The sequence below is a fragment of the Alligator sinensis genome, unplaced genomic scaffold (assembly GCF_000455745.1).
Source record: "Alligator sinensis unplaced genomic scaffold, ASM45574v1 scaffold528_1, whole genome shotgun sequence".
Taxonomy (NCBI): domain Eukaryota; kingdom Metazoa; phylum Chordata; order Crocodylia; family Alligatoridae; genus Alligator; species Alligator sinensis.
The window spans coordinates 5,124,342-5,140,167 of NW_005841846.1; the positions used below are offsets into that span (position 1 = coordinate 5,124,342).

Here is a 15,826-nt window from a genome sequence, read left to right on the forward strand (position 1 = left end):
TGGGACCATGTACCTCCTGTGTCAGGTGGAGGTCCTTTACACAGGTTAGAAACCTGTGTGAGCGGTGGGACTTTGCCGTCTGTGTCTCCCAGCAGATCTCTGGGTAGTTTAGGTCCCCCATGACTACCGCCTCTTTAGCTTTTATGGTCTCCGTGAGCTGCCTCAGGAGCCCTGCATCTATTTCTTCCCCTTGATGTGGGGGTCTGTAGCAGACCCCTACCACCAAATCCCTTTCTCCTTGCCCCCCATGTAGCCTAACCCACAATCCTTCTACTTCCTCATCCTTGGATTCCGTCTTGATGAGGGTTGACGTTTATTGCTCATTGACATAGAGCGCAACCCCTCCCCCTTTTTTCCCCACCCTGTCCTTTCTGTACAATCTATAACCCTCAATATGTACCGCCCAGTCGTGGGACAAATCCCGCCAGGTTTCTGTTAGCCCTACTAAGTCGTAGGTGTTTAAACACTTTGTAAAACCAATAAGATATCACTAGTTTTATACTATTTAAAACTCAATACTCACTGGATTAAATATTTAGATGTAAGAGTAGGGACTTAGAGCCCGGATACTCGCTTTTTTGGGTAATAGCTCATAACAAAGCAGTGCATCATGCTCACTGCAGTGTTTTCTCTGTCTCTGGTGCAACAAATGTTTAATTATTCCATGGCATGTGAAATGGGAGAATATCCAATAATGGATAGGGGTTCTTCCTTCAAGAAGATGTGGTATGAATCCTCTCAGGCTATGGAGGATGTCTCCTATCCTTGGAGAGACAACTGTGTATTTTTATAACCCCCTTGTACTATACAAGGGAACAATGTGTCCATTGCAGAAAAGTCAGTGAGACCATCTTGACCATGCTCGGTGGGAAATGGTGGTGGCTGCTGGCCATGTTGGGTGTGCCATGGAGGTCCAGGAGGTAAACACTAACCAGTGACCAGGTTGGAAAGTGTGTGGCAGCTGGGGCTAGGAGTGGAGTAGTTTGAGAGAGCTCTGGGAAGAGGGGCAGCATCTAATCAACTGAAATGGACTGTCCTTTTGAAAACGCTGACTGGTCAGGGCTGGGTGAGTCCTGGCTCCTGCTAGCAAGCGGGTAACAAATCTGTCTAGTATCCCAGGAACTGAAGGATATTGAGGAGAAATTTGGATGACTTCTCTCAACCACAGAGGTGTGTATCCTGCTGGGAGAAAAAAATAACACAAGCGCATCGGATCCATTCAGAGGCTCCAGAGTAGATGGTTTTAACCTGTGTTATTATGTGCATATGTGTGATTTTTAAAGGTTTTCTTTGTAAGGGTTGCAGTCACTGTTTGTTATCTATTTGTTATTGTAGTAAAAAGAAACATTTAGACTGTTTTTTATTCACTGTTCTTCACTGAGGAAAATTTAATGGCAAGTACCTCACAGTAGGTGTTGCTGATGGACAGGTGTGTGTGTGCATGCACGCATGTGTGTGTGGTGAATGCAGAGGGGTTGTGCACTTTGTATTTTGTAATCCTTACACTTGCATAAAGGTAGAGTTAGTAGCAGCACCTCCTCCTCCAGCTGGTTTTGTGCAGAGCATGAAAATACTTAATGCACTGGTGCCTATCCTTTGACTCTGCAGACCAGATGAGCGGTGTAGGGTCAGTCTGTGGGCTGGATCTCGTGCTTAGGGTTGGTCTTCAGGCCAGATCCAGTTCATAGGATCAGTCTGTGGACCAGATTCAGTGTGGAGTTGATGTACAGGTGCAGTCTGGCATGAGGCCCTAGCCCTGCACACTGGATGAGGCCTCAGCTTTGTGTGCTAGATCAGCCCCACCATCCTGGCCCCAATTCCAGCCCTTTGCACAGCAGAACAGGCCTGATATCTTGGCCCCATTCATTGGAGCCATCTGGCACATAGGGCCATAACATATGGCCCACGGGACTTGAAAATTTGGCAGTGGGGGAGCAGTGGCAGCATTAATTGCCACCACAGCCAAATTTCCGGACCTGGAGGGAGCCTTGTGGGCCAAGTTACGTGGTTCTGTGAGCTGGATCTGTCCCATAGGCCATAGAGTGAGCACCCTTGGCCTAATGGATCAGGATCATCAAAGGAAAAAGGCAGAGGAACATCTACCTTATGGATCAAAACAGGAAGTAAATGCAGTCTGCAATACTTCAAGGAGAGCCTAGAACCAGAATTGAGACACCTGGAAGGTTTAATTAAAAAACTTAGGCAACTTCAAGGTTAGAGGACAGCTAAGTGGGTACTTTGAGAATGGCAGTTTTGTCCTTAATACATTCTTGGAATCCAGCCCCAGTTGTCTAGGTTTGGAGTTGCTGGGTTCTCTAATCTCCTGTTGCCTTTACTTATTTCATGTCACAAGTTCACGGCCAGATCTGTAATAAGAAAACATACAATAACTACAAATGCTTTCTGGTGTAATTGTGTTCTAAGAAAACTGACCTTGTATAAAGTTTCTGAAACAATGAGCAGGCAATGAATGCAGAGAATCTGATAAACAATAAGCTTCTGTTTTGTATTTCCTGCAAGATACTCTTACGCATTCATTTTCCTTAAATATTTGCTGTTAATGGTGGAGAAAAGGTAAGTCATTTTTAGTAGCAGAATAGCATTAACAGGCACACAATTCTCTCAGTGCAATTTATCAAAGATAGCTGCAGTTGTTGCATTATTAAGTCCATTAGGACAACAATAATGTGGCCTGGTGCCATCTTAAATGCAGTTGGCATAGATATGAGATATGGATTAACACAGATTAATAAAAAGCTTCTATAAATCTTTGAGTAGGTAACATTTCTCTTTTAACTAGCCTCTTAAGACATTAGATTTTTGTTATCCTGTTCTAATGCAGTCAGTGGGTATTTAACAAGCTAAAATAAATTACATCATAATTTTTAGGTGAATGGTTTAACCATAAAGCCATATTTCATTTTTTTAATAATTAAACACTTACAGTGCATTGAGTATTTTTGCTGATTGACTAATATAATTTGCAGAGATGGAATCCCGACACCACTGAAATCAATGGAAGTTTTGACAATGACTTCAGTGGTCAAGGTTTTACCTTATACCTGATTTTTATGAGAGGTGATTGATAAGGACCTGAAGTTATTAGCAACTCATTTCAAAGACATCTTGAGATTTTCTTCCTCTACCAAAAGCATTATTAGGGGTCGTAGCGTATGTGAAGTATGCTGACCTGTCTCTCTCTCTCTCCTCCCCTAGAATTTCCTATTTTTAAATCCATAACATTTCAGAGAGAAAGAAAAAGTAGTCTGAGACTTTCAGAGTTAATGACAACTTCCTGCAATCAAAATGCTTGGGGTTTTTTTGCATCTGTCTTAGATTCACAAACGCTGAGGGTATGGACACCTCTAACACTTAGACCAGTTTGAATGAAGTTTAAACCTGAAATGGACAGACATAGAAGCCTGTTGTCTTAGTTTAAAACTGCCTGGAAAATCAAGTATTCTTTTGAACCAGTCCAATGTAGACATCAAGCATTCTATGACACAGGTCTGGCTGGTCCTCCAGGCATCTCCCCCTACCCTCACTGCTGCAACTACACTCAGATGAATGGCCCCTTTTTTCCTTTTTGCTGGCACTTTTTATCAGTGAGTTTACTTGCACAGCTTGTTCAATAGAAGCAACCAGCTTTGCCCTCCCTACTCAATTGCTACCTTTATCAGCCCTCCAGCCCTTGGGAACCTAAAAACTTGGATCCAAGTACTCCCTCCTGTCCCCCTGTTGCCCCACCCCTTGCAGGCACTCCAAATTAGGGAAGCAAACTAAAGACTTTGGTTAGTTGCAGGCTACTAAAGTTTATTGAATTCAAGTTTAGGAGAGAGACAAAAGCAGAAAAGTGACAGTACCCCCAGACACATGTCACTCCATCTCTGGAAACCCAAAGTATGGGTGCATGCACTTCTTCCCCCCCACTTGCCTACTGCAAGGCATGATGGGCTGGGTGCTCACTCCCACACCCAATGTGGGAGCCACAGCACTTCACACGCAGTTGTGAACCAGTTCCCAATTAGTGATGATTTGAAATGGTTGAGTTAATGTGTGTCCACATCCTGACTGAGAAGGTGAGATTTTGTTATGATTATATGAGAAATACTGACTTAAACTGATGTTTGAAAAGCAAATTTTAAAAAATGTACACAAGTTTTAAACAAACACAGTTTAGCATTGGATTGAGCCTCTCCTTGAAAGAAGGTGTTCCTCCAGAGGTTGGATATGGGATATGAGTTCTGAGTCACTTTTCAGTTGACAGGCAATATCTCATTTTATTTTCAACCTTTTGAAAGAGAATCTGACTCATCTAATTTCAAAGATAAAAATGAGAAAAAACTTTCAAGTTTCCAGGAACTAAAGTTTATGTTGTCATCCTTAGAGACAGCCAACATTTGCCCAATTCCTGTTTGGAAAAAAGTCAGTCATCTCTAGTTTCTCTTCAGGTGTCATTTTGGCGTACAGTAGTCTAGTCAGTGCTGTTGAACCAATAGCATGTTGGACATAGGGTTTTCTGATTTGCTTCTTTTATACCTCTGAATTCATCAGGAAAATAGTACCATAGCTGGGTGCAAAATCCCTCAGACACTGACTTACAATGTTCAGATGTTCAGATATTCCTGATGATTTCTGGCTGGCTCCTCAGTTCTCTCCATGAAATCTGAGCCAACAGGAAACTCCTCTGTTTCCTCTTCATAATTTTCCTGAACATAATTTCCAAGTATTTTTCTGGGGAACCACACAAGGGCAGAACATTCCTGTTCCACCTAAAAATCTTCAACTCATTTTACCACCTAAAGACATCAGCAAGGTAGGCTAATATGCCACCAAAAACAAATTATTGAAGGAATCAGCAAAAGGAGACAATTGATCATTCAGGAAAAATAAATAACACCTGTACTTCTGTTCTAAATTGTTAATATAGTTTTTTGTTTTGTTCTGTTTCATAATAGGCCTCTCTATTTTCCAGACAGAAAGACGACTATTAAATGGAACCCATGTAATAGAGCAATACAAAAAATAAAAAATTAATTGCAGGGCCTTTAATAAACTTCAGCATTATAAATGTCCAGGCACAGGTTTTTCAGGCATCTTCTAAGTCATAAGAGTTTCGTCGGAGAAACAGTGTAGCCCACCAGTTATAAACTGCACTGTGTTAGATCCATGACAGTGGGATTCTTTCCTGTCTTCACCATGGTAATGTCCGAATGGATTGCCAAATACTGTTCTTATGGGGTATGGAAATCATTGACGCCTTCCTGCAATGTCATGCCTGAAGTATTCTTGTACTGAGTGCTCTGGCACAGCTGTATCTAAAAACAAGATTGCTTCAATAAACTATTAGGAATATATCTTACAAACTTTAGGGTCTATGTATTACCAAATGAATCATTTGACTCATCAGGTTTTTGGAGGATGTCAGCCATGTCACAGATCTGATACAAAACAGTGTCAAATGGAAAAGCCGGAATTTGATTGCTGCTTCTAACGCTATACTTTTAAAAACTGTCTACTGATTAAAGGCATGCACCTTTCACCTGATTTTGTGTGATTTGTGGAGACAATTCTTGAAGGGCTCTCTTGTTGACATTTGCCATTAGTAATCAAGTTATGTGGGTTTTTCTTTCCCCCCTGTTCTCTCTGCCCCTCATCCCCATCACCCAGCTTCAAGTTTTTGCAGGTTTTTTGGTTAAAACTGGAGTTTTGCTTTCTAAATCTCGCAATAACCTTAAAGAATTTATACTTCTGGGTACTACCTCTTCAGAACACATTACACCCTGTGGTTTGAAATAACTAATCAAGTTTCCACGTTTTCTTTATTTCTTTTTGAGCAGCTGGGACAACTGGTAACTTAGTCACTAACCATTCCACCTTTCTGAATGGCCCTAAGCAAGTGTTGAGTGCTAGCAGAGACTGAGCAAGATGTGAAGTTTATTTTTTGTGAGGCTTAGCAATGCCATTCAGTCATTACAACCATTCCCTCCTTTGTCCCAAATGCTGCCCGGCTTTTTCATAATTATCCTCATAGGTATCTTCACTTCATCATATGTAATGTTTTGTTAACAGGACTAGTCCAGTTTTACATTTGCATTATATTAAATATGTGCACATGCAAACAGGGTTAAATATTCCTTGATTGGCTGGAGTTCTAGCAGTTTGTTGCACAAGCATGCATCCTTCATGAGACTACGTTTAACCTCACTAATTTAGTTGAATCTCAGAAAAAAAGTTGACAGATGTCTTTAAAGGAATATGCCATTGTAGGACTGAATTTATTCATACTTTGTACTTACAATGTGTTGGGTTCTTGTAAATATTTCACTTTGTGCTATCCTATGACATTTTCCTCCAATCTTCCGTACACAAAACCTCCTCCATGGACCCCATGAGGTTTGCCAGACCACCCAAAGTATGGTCTTTTTCTACATATACAGTCATACTTACACATCTCCTGAATGAGCATTCAGAACATGATTTCATCAACACAAACTCCTTATTCCACCAAAGCAACAAATGGAAGATATGCATCCCCACTTAGAACACTGGCACCTGATTATGTCGTAGTGCATGCCCAGGATTGTTGTGATGTCCATATCACCAGAGCAATGACTGGTGCAGATGATTTCTGGACAGATCATCATTTGATATGTTCAGTCATATCCATTTGTATCATCCCAAAATGACATGAACAAAAGAAGCTACCAAGGAAGAAGTTCAATATCGAGTGTTTGAAAGACCCTGCTAAAAATAGTCTTCAGCAGTGCCTTAGTGAAAAGCTGTCTGACCTCCTTGGTGATCTTGACACCATTGATCACTAGGGCTGCTTGCAGATGCTAAGAAACAAACCCGGTGCTTTACTTTAAACTCCATGTGCCCCCATGCGGAGCTCAGTGCATGCCCAGAAGAGGCAGCCTGTTAGTTTGACCCCACTTGCCCAACATCTGTATAGATCAGAAGCTTTAGTGGGGCTTTTTTGGCACATTTAGCTAATAGCTGATTGACCCAGCTCTGCAGCATCTGTATAGATTCAAAGTAACACGCTGTGTCTTCTGGTAAGTTATAGCTTGGGGGGGAGAGGAGGGCTTTAACGTCTGCAAGCAGCCTACGAGAGTTCAAGAAAGGCATCCATGAGATGTGTAAAGAATCTCTAGGCTTCTCCACAAAGAAATATCAGGATCAATTTGATGGGAATGATTGGGAAATTCCAGCTCTCCCTGGCAGAATAAGAAGAGCCTTCAAAGCTTGGTAGGATGACATCAACTCCAAGCAGAAGCAAGAAATTTATTGCCATATTAAACCTTGAGAGCGAGAGAAAAAACCGTGTGTGAAAGAACAAGTGGTACGAGGACAAGGCAACAGAGATTCAAAAGTTTGAGGACAGACTCAATACACATAGTAGTTTCTTCAGGTACTAAGCGCACAAGGAACCATTTTTCTGAGGTCCAACACTCTTTAAAGACAGCCGCATCATCAACTCAAGATGGAAGAAACACTTTTCAAGAACTCTTGAGTCAATCTTGTAATATTGAAGACAATACCATCAAAGCCATTCCACAAAATTACAGACAACCTTGCTAATATACTAATATATGGATCAATAACATCAATTGTACCCAGTTATATTGTGCTTAAAATATGGTATCTGCATAGTTTACAAACTAACTTGGAGAACTTCCAAGAGTTGAAAAACACTCCAGCCTCTGTATTTATAGACCACTCCCATTTACTTGACTGGGAGTTGTTCATATGTCCTGGCTGGAAAATTAGTCTAAGAACTTATTTCTTGTGAAAGTATTGTACTACCAGCATTGCATTATTCCCACAAAACTTTTATAAAATAAAAACTGTACCATTATATATCAGAGACAATGTACTCTGTAGTGATGGTGGATGGCTGTAGTTGTTGTTTTTAATTGGTTTAATTGCTGTATAATGTATACAGAAGATTCCTAACAAAGTAGGACCTGGATTTCTCACAGAGTTAGATTTCTTAGCTCCCTGTGAATGCTAGGGGTTGCGAATTAGCTGGGATATATTTAGCTGCACCAACCACTGCTTGGGACTACTGATGAATCTGGCAGACTGGAGAAGTAGAACCATTTGAAATAAAAACTGCAACTTGGTTATACTCAGCAACCTGCTGTGAATCAAAGGGGCTGTGAAACCACCCAGATATCAATGATCAGGATTGCTGGAATCGCTTGTTAAAATGTATCCAGTCATGGAATTGCATAAAGTCTTGAACTGGATGGTTATACTCAGCATGGTTACACTCAGCAGAATGTACTATTATCTTGTTAGTAACAGTCATTAATTAAATGATGCCAGAATATGCGAATAAAGCAATTATATAAGCACGTTTGTGTCAGAGTTGCCAGTGTTGGTAAAAGGGAAAATAATGTTATCATTGCCTGAAAAACAATGTAGCACTCTCTGCAGAGATGATGGGAATCTAGCCATGAATTTCTCACGTTTGATGATTGTGCTCATTTGTGTTTTTCTAATAAATGTAGGAATTATATCTGGCCTGGTAATAGCCACATGGTTTGTATGTCACTGCTCAGTAATATTTACAGCCTATAAAACATTCCCCATAACAAACCATAATCGAGGAAGATTTATGTCTAGTAGTTGAAATGAATTATTAATGTATACCAAAGCTGTGCCACTGAGTGGAGTTTATAAATGCTATAAAAGATAGCGGGTAAGTTATAATTTACATTGTATCAGTTGTAGAGAAAATATAACAAATAATTAAGGTGCCAAAATAGATTGTGTGCTGTTGGTAAATCAGGGGGTTTTAATGCAGTACCTAGTTGTCTTTTCTGAACATTGTTTCAAAAAAGAAATATAGTACTGCAAAGCAGCACACATTAAAAATCATAGCCTCTGTAATACATCCACATTAATAGTCATGTACCAAGACATAGTTTTAATGAATGATCCTTCTGTTTTTTTGGTTATGTAAGTGTGTGGTATGAGGACTTGTGTACACACTAGTGCTTGGTAGCTTAACCTCTTTCCTATCATACAAAAGTAGTAGGGAAAAGATGGTATCTAGAATAGTGACTCCTTCTCCTGCACTGATTCTGTATATACAAGTCTGCCTATTTGTATTTATAGCCTACAGTGTCTACTCCGACTACTAGTACCCCTTTAAGTCACAACTTTGCATTTGATTCAGCATTCAGAGAGTTAACTAAATGAAAAAAAAAGTCAAACCCAATCAGAATAGGGTGTCCTAAAATGACCCTGTCCATACATGTCAAGTATAACAGAACTCTCTTTAGAACTCTTTGAATTTTGTGGAAAATAAGGGTCCTAGATTGATGTGCTAAGTTTCATACAATTGAGAAAGAGCTAAAGATTTCCCTTTTGCATCATTTTTTTTATTGTGTAAGCATATTTGTATAAATAAGAACTGACCTTTGGAATAAAGATACAATCATGTTTAATTTGACTTCTTTTTTAGTTAATTTATTTCTAATAGAAACACTAACAAGTATAAGGATCAGTTTTGAAAAAAATCTTTTCCCTTAGCACATGAATGAAAAAAGAAAAGAAAAAGCATAGTTTGATAGTTTCATCAGAGTGTGAATAATGGTGGGTCCTTGTTAATAGGACAGTAGTGGGGAATGAGTATGTGCTTATTTGTTTCTGTTGACAATAGCAAATGTCAACCTGTTTTGTTGGGTTGTTGCATTTTTGTTTAACATCCTGTCTCAGTTATCCATAAAACATTTTTCAAGTGCTATTGTGTATAATACACTGAGAAAATCATATGTTGTAGCAGTCCCATGACTGATCTTATAACACACATTCAAATGACTAACCAGCTATATAGAAATCTGAGCTAGATTTGAAAATATACTGAAAGCATTTTATAGTTTGCCTACTCGAAAGTGAATTAGAAAGTAACCTTAGATCACTACTTCTTCCATCTAAGGGAAATAGCTGAGTTGTAAAAGACAGAACATAATGTTGTGGTGGAATGTGGAGAGTTGTCTTGATGACGCACAGTAGGCTGTGCCTGTCTTAATTGGTAGGAAAAATTTATAGAAAACAGCCTGAAAAGTTTCTTCATGTGACAGAAGTACCTCAGAAAGTTAACTGAGAATGACTGTTTTTTGCTGATTTTTGATTGCTGACATTGCCTATAACCCCAAAGTAATGGCCTTCCCTGCATCCAGAAAGCAAAAAAATCTAAGGTTATTTTTTTCTATGATTTATTAACCTAAGTTGAGTTGACACTTAATTCTCCCAAGTTTTTGCAATAGCTGGGGTAGAGGAAGAACGTCTACTATATCAAGTTAATAAATGCCCTTTGGTCCCCACTGACAGACAGGAGCTGTAGTATCAACAGCCTCAGGCCACTTATGTTAAAAAATAGCATAGTTGATGAAACCCAAAATTTAAGTTGCAAGCTGGAAATAACTGCTGGCTTCAATCTTAGACAGTTGTCATCAAACACTCATGCTAGCTAGATCTAACACACTTGAATGCAAATGAGAAAATGAGAACACATTTCCCCCTAAGAGAGCAACCCCTATGTAAAGCAGGCACAGCATCTTTAGTGGTGTCTAAAAAAACCAAAAGCCACAGTGGTTTATTTTGGGAGCCCATAGGTAAAATGGTCTTAACATTTCTAAGTGTGCTTTTTTTAAAAAAAAGAAAAAACGATTGTTTCTCCTCAGCAGCACCCCTTGTTCTTGTTCCTTTTGTTTCTTTAAAATAGAATTTGGACAACGAACAACCTTGTTGTGGGTTTCCTGATTTTTGGTTGGAAGGCTGGTTGTTCAGTATTGCATTTTCATACTGATTGCAGGCAAACCCGTCTGTGCTGAAAATAGCTCAAATGCTCCTAGAACAGAAGCATCAGCCAGCAGCTGAGATTCTTTTGCTCATGCCTCTCTCTTTCTCTCTCTCCTTACAGACTCTTGGATTTGGCTTAAATTTAAGCCCTAGGATTGTAAACCCTTCACAAAGGGCTAAATAAACAAGATCTCTATGTACAAGGGCACAAGCACTTACTTCCTCCGTACTTGAAAAACAGCTGAACTCGTCCGTCTGGTAAGTCATTTTTGTTAAGGGTTTATGCTTTCTTATTGTACTCATGACTAACATTCTTGAGTTTCCAATTAATGTTCAGAGAGAACCTGCCACTGACTGCTAATATTTCTTGGCTATATGTTCTATTTCTGTATATAAATCCAAATACGTGTATGTTATGTAGCGGTAATAGTCTAGTCCTGCCTCACTGTTGTGTTCTTGAGACTCTACAAAATATTAACTTTATAATTACAAACCCTACTTCTTAAAAGAGAGTGAGGTTTAAATTAGTTTATTTAGTAGTTAGTGTTATTTATTATACCTAAAGTGTTTGATTGTCTAACTGAAACCCACAGTTCTTTTTTATATTGCTTGCCTTGCTTAAGGTTATAAAAGTTAGTTAAATGAAATCAACTTTCTATATGAACAGGATTTCTCTATGGAGCAAAGTACAGTGCATAACAGTTTAAAAGTAAACTGTCCCACTGATTCACTTGTGGCATTTTTGCTTCCTTGTTTCACATACTGCAGATAAAATAGCTTAAAATGTTGTTTACATATGCAGCATAATTTATTTTTCTACCAAAAATATTACTGCATATCTCTATATAACAAAAGTTGTAGGCACGTTTACTAGTAAGCTTTTTAAAATCTGATAATACAATATTTGTATAACTTCTCTCTCCTCCAATAAAAGGATACTTGTGTTTTACAAGTCTCTATGTATTGTGATCCATTTACCTCAAACATTATAATTTTTGTATTATGGGAAGTTAGCATTTTTCTGGGAAAATATAGTTTTAACATGCTGTTACCTCCTAAATAAAAATTCTGATATTTTGTCAGTTACCTTTTGATGGCTTTCCTAACTATGACCAAAACAAAGACCCCTCCCACCGACCCCCCCGACCCCCCAAAAAAGAGATAATTCCGGTTTTGAGACCAGTAATTTTTTCAGGCTTCAATGATGAGCTTTCTGTTGCATGGTCTGACTTCTCAAAGCAGTAAGCTAGCACTAAATGACAGCATACAGATACCTACTCCATCAGATTGCATACACTGTGAACCTTGAGGTATACCACAATTACTATGTGCTTATGTACTGTGTGCCTCAGTTCAGCATAGTTGCTTTTCAAACTTTGCCATAGAAAACCCTGTGATTAAAGTTCACTTTAAAAAAAAATGAAACCAGGGGCCACTTGTAAAAGCAAATCTACATTTAAACATACAGTGTTGTGTTCTCTGTTACATTTTCACAAGGAGAAAGCTGCGTGGGGCAGTTTTCTAACAGAAAACCTGCTGTTGGGCTTTTTATAGGGAGGCTTCTAGGCTTCCTTTTTTTGTAAAACACACTTTCATAGAAATGTATTACGTTTTAATTATGGCAGTTATGTAGTTTTAATGATGCAATAAGTTGATTTTAAAAATAGGGATTGTTGTATGAAAATTTAACATCCTAGAAGTTATTGTTTTCTTCAGCAATGCTAAAGACAAGGCTGTTTCAGTGCCTTAAGATAGCAGTGTAGATTGCTACATGGAGGACTTCTGAGTACTTCTCTGATGCTTACTTCCCCATGCTGGCAGGTGTTTGAGCCTGCTACCTGCACAGCACTGAGTTGTGTGGGATTTGCATTACTCAATATAATTCTTGCTTCTTCCTGCCCCAGTGCTAGGTGACCCAGGTGCTTTCTCCCACCCACTTCTCTCTGACCTGTTCCTCTTCCAGAATAGGAAGGCTTTTGCCTTCTAATCCCTTGCCCAAATACCCCAATTCTTCCTTCTCCAGCTCAGTTATTTTTTCCCCTTTCCTCATACACCCAGTTCCTTTCACCATGCAACATTGAAAGCATGTTTTGTCCATTAATAACAGGTAGGTGGGGCGACTGACAGCTTAGCTGTGAAGGTTCATTTGAAAAAAGGGTTCTGAGGGCCTTTGGGAAAATTCTTTTTAGGAAGAGCATTGGTAGCGGGAATGTGGGTTTCCAAGAAGCGGACATATGTGTTTATGTGGGGGACATACAGCTGAAAATCTGAGCTAGAAGTGTGATTCATTAGGGTCCAACAAATAGGCTTGAAGAAAAAAACTATTATATTACAGTCAAATGCTTGGCAAATATTTTTTTTTATCAGAATAATATTTAAGTTATATAAAGGGCCAAGAAATGTCTGTAACTGGTCATTTTCCATTTTTCAGTTGAGAGTGACTAAATCTTGTTAAAAATTATATTCAAATAAAATTCCTCTGGAATTGAGACCAAGTAATGCCAAGTTTCTGTCTACCATGAATTTTATGACCAAGTAATAGGCTCCTGCAAATGGGGTCTGTACCTGAAGTGCTGACACAACCTGAACTGTAGTGGCATGAAGTAGGCACTATAATTCGGCTGAATGAAGAAGTCTCGGGAGAGTAATGGAATGTCTTTCTTTGCTTAAATATACCTCTGCATTCATGAAGAATAAACAGTAACATTTTGTGCGGGTTTCTCCCTTCTGACAGTGTGTCTTTGTTCAGTCTCCTAAAGGTGGTGTCAAATACATCACTGAAAAAATAATAAACTTCCCAATTTGCATTTTTTATTTTACTTAACTGGTTGCATGGAACTTTTATAAGTCTTGAATAGCTTAGCTGTTTTACTTGTATTGCAATGTGTTTGGAGAATAAAGGCTCACTCAGAGCAGTTAGCACTGGTTAAACAAACCTGTCACTGCTGACTGTATATGTTCAAACAGGGGGATATCTGTAAGTTTTTTATTCTAGATCTTACACATCTGATCAAATAGGACACTGAAGAACTTTACCTGCTTTGTCTCCAGAGTCCGGGTCTGTTTTCTGAACAGAAGGGGCAGTGCCACCAAGCTATTGCTTTCAGAATTAGTTGTTTCTAGAAACAGCAAATGCTGTCATATTTGGATAGCTAGGATTCCTTGTGTTGTGAGAATTTAGTATTGATAAAGAGCTTGATTCAACATCTAATCAGCCATCAGTGAATGTGTAGTTCCCATTACTGTTGCTGCAAGTTACACATCTTTATTAGTAGCGGAGTTTAGTGATACTTGTTCTGAATGGGGTCCAAACATATGAGGAGGCTCAAGCACTAGGGAAGTTTTTACATGTGCTTCAAGGATGGGGGTGGGGGCATTTAACTATAGCAACTCCGAGAGCTGCTCTAATTAAAGTGCCCACAGTGTCTTGTGTATCAGCGTCCCTGCAATTCCAGCAGGAGCTTTAACTAAAGCTGCCATTTTGAAGCACAGGGATGCTGATACATTGAGACACAGAGGTTGCTGGAGGTGCTCTAATTAGCATGCTCCAGCAGACTCGATCCAGCAGACTCGATTAATCGAATCTGCTCTGACATGCTGTAATTACAGCGCATTAAAGTAGCCTTCCTGCACATCTATAGGTACCCAATGGTAAGAGAATGAGTGAACAACAAATTAATGTTGTTTAAACCTATATGATCATCTTGGGTGTGGGTGGGAGTGGAGGGAGAATTAAGACTGTTAGGCTGTGCCCACAGGAGCAGGGTTATGTGTTTGCAGCAACAACAAACAGTAGCAGCCCAAATTTGAGCCACTACTCTTTGTAGCCATGCACTCCCCTGCCCATACACTTCGCAGCAGGACACATGGTCACTCTGCATTATGTGCTGCAGGGGAGGCTGGCTGGCACACAGGGTGGTTCAGTGTGGGACCACCTGGCAGGCAGACCCTGTGCTGAGCCACCCTGCACCCCAGCCAGCTGGGGAGCAGCACATGGAGACAGAAGCTGCCTGCTCCCCCATCTCCATACATGGCAGAACCTCCTCACTGAGATATCCTGCACCCCAGCCAACCTCTCCCCAGGTGGCTGGGGCACAGTGTGCCTTGAGATGGGGGAGCAGCCAGTCCGGGGCTGCAGCAGAGCTCTCGGACTGAGGCACACAGACACAGGGGAGCAGCCAGCCCAGGGCTGCCAGCTCCCCTGTCTCAAGGCACTCTGCACCCCAGACAGCTGGGGAATGGCTGGCTAGGGCACAGGGTGCATTGAGATGGAGCCTCCGCAGTGTGTGGAGACAGGGGAGCAGGCAGCCCTGGGCAATCCCCGTATCTGTATTTGTCCCAGCACGTCACTGCTTTTTTTTCCAGCTTTTTTTTTTTTGCCCTAGCACTGCAAATTAGCAGTCCCACGCACATTTTAACATGCAACATGTGCCATTTGTGACACCACGAAGATGTTTGTGGTGCCACAAACTGCACATGCCTGTACATCTGGATGTGGTTTTAGTGTTTAAAGTGATAGTGTAGTAAGCAAAGTTTATCTCTTGGATGTAAGAGTAGCACACAACCTCTTTAAGCTTCCTGAACAGGACACACCCACAGTCTGAGCATGTCTGCATTGTTCCAGCAGGCCACAAAAGTGGTCTCCATGGTAGACCTACTTGGGTCAGAGCAGAAGATTTGAGGTGGCTATGGATGGTTCTGGGACAAGTTAATGGGTATGTTTTAGTATTGTATGGATCTAGTGGCTATAGTATCTTAAAAAAATGTTGATGCAGAAGGTTAAAGCTATTTTGCACCCTACATGCTCTTGTCTTTCTTTCTCCTTCCTTATTTATGCCTGTGGGCTGAGGAGGTACCCTTTCTCTCCTTGGCTTCGAATTAACACACTTTATAAAAAAGAAAAGAAAGTTTGGATTAATTCCAGTAAATTAAGAGGCCTCAGAATATTATTAAAATCTCATACCTCTCTGAACAACCTGTTCAAGTAATGACGAGTCTCCTGCAGTGT

At 40.1% G+C, this 15,826-nt stretch overlaps 1 protein-coding gene across 34 annotated transcripts in view; it reads left to right on the forward strand.

The window, feature by feature from the left end:
* SORBS2 (sorbin and SH3 domain containing 2) overlaps window positions 1-15,826 on the forward strand; it is a 434,751-nt gene that overhangs the window by 186,011 nt on the left and 232,914 nt on the right. For all 34 annotated transcript variants that reach the window (XM_025207800.1, XM_025207796.1, XM_025207802.1 and 31 more), the window contains one exon: window positions 10,940-11,076. The gene's annotated coding sequence lies outside the window, so the exon portion shown is untranslated. The remainder of the gene's footprint in view (window positions 1-10,939; window positions 11,077-15,826) is intronic.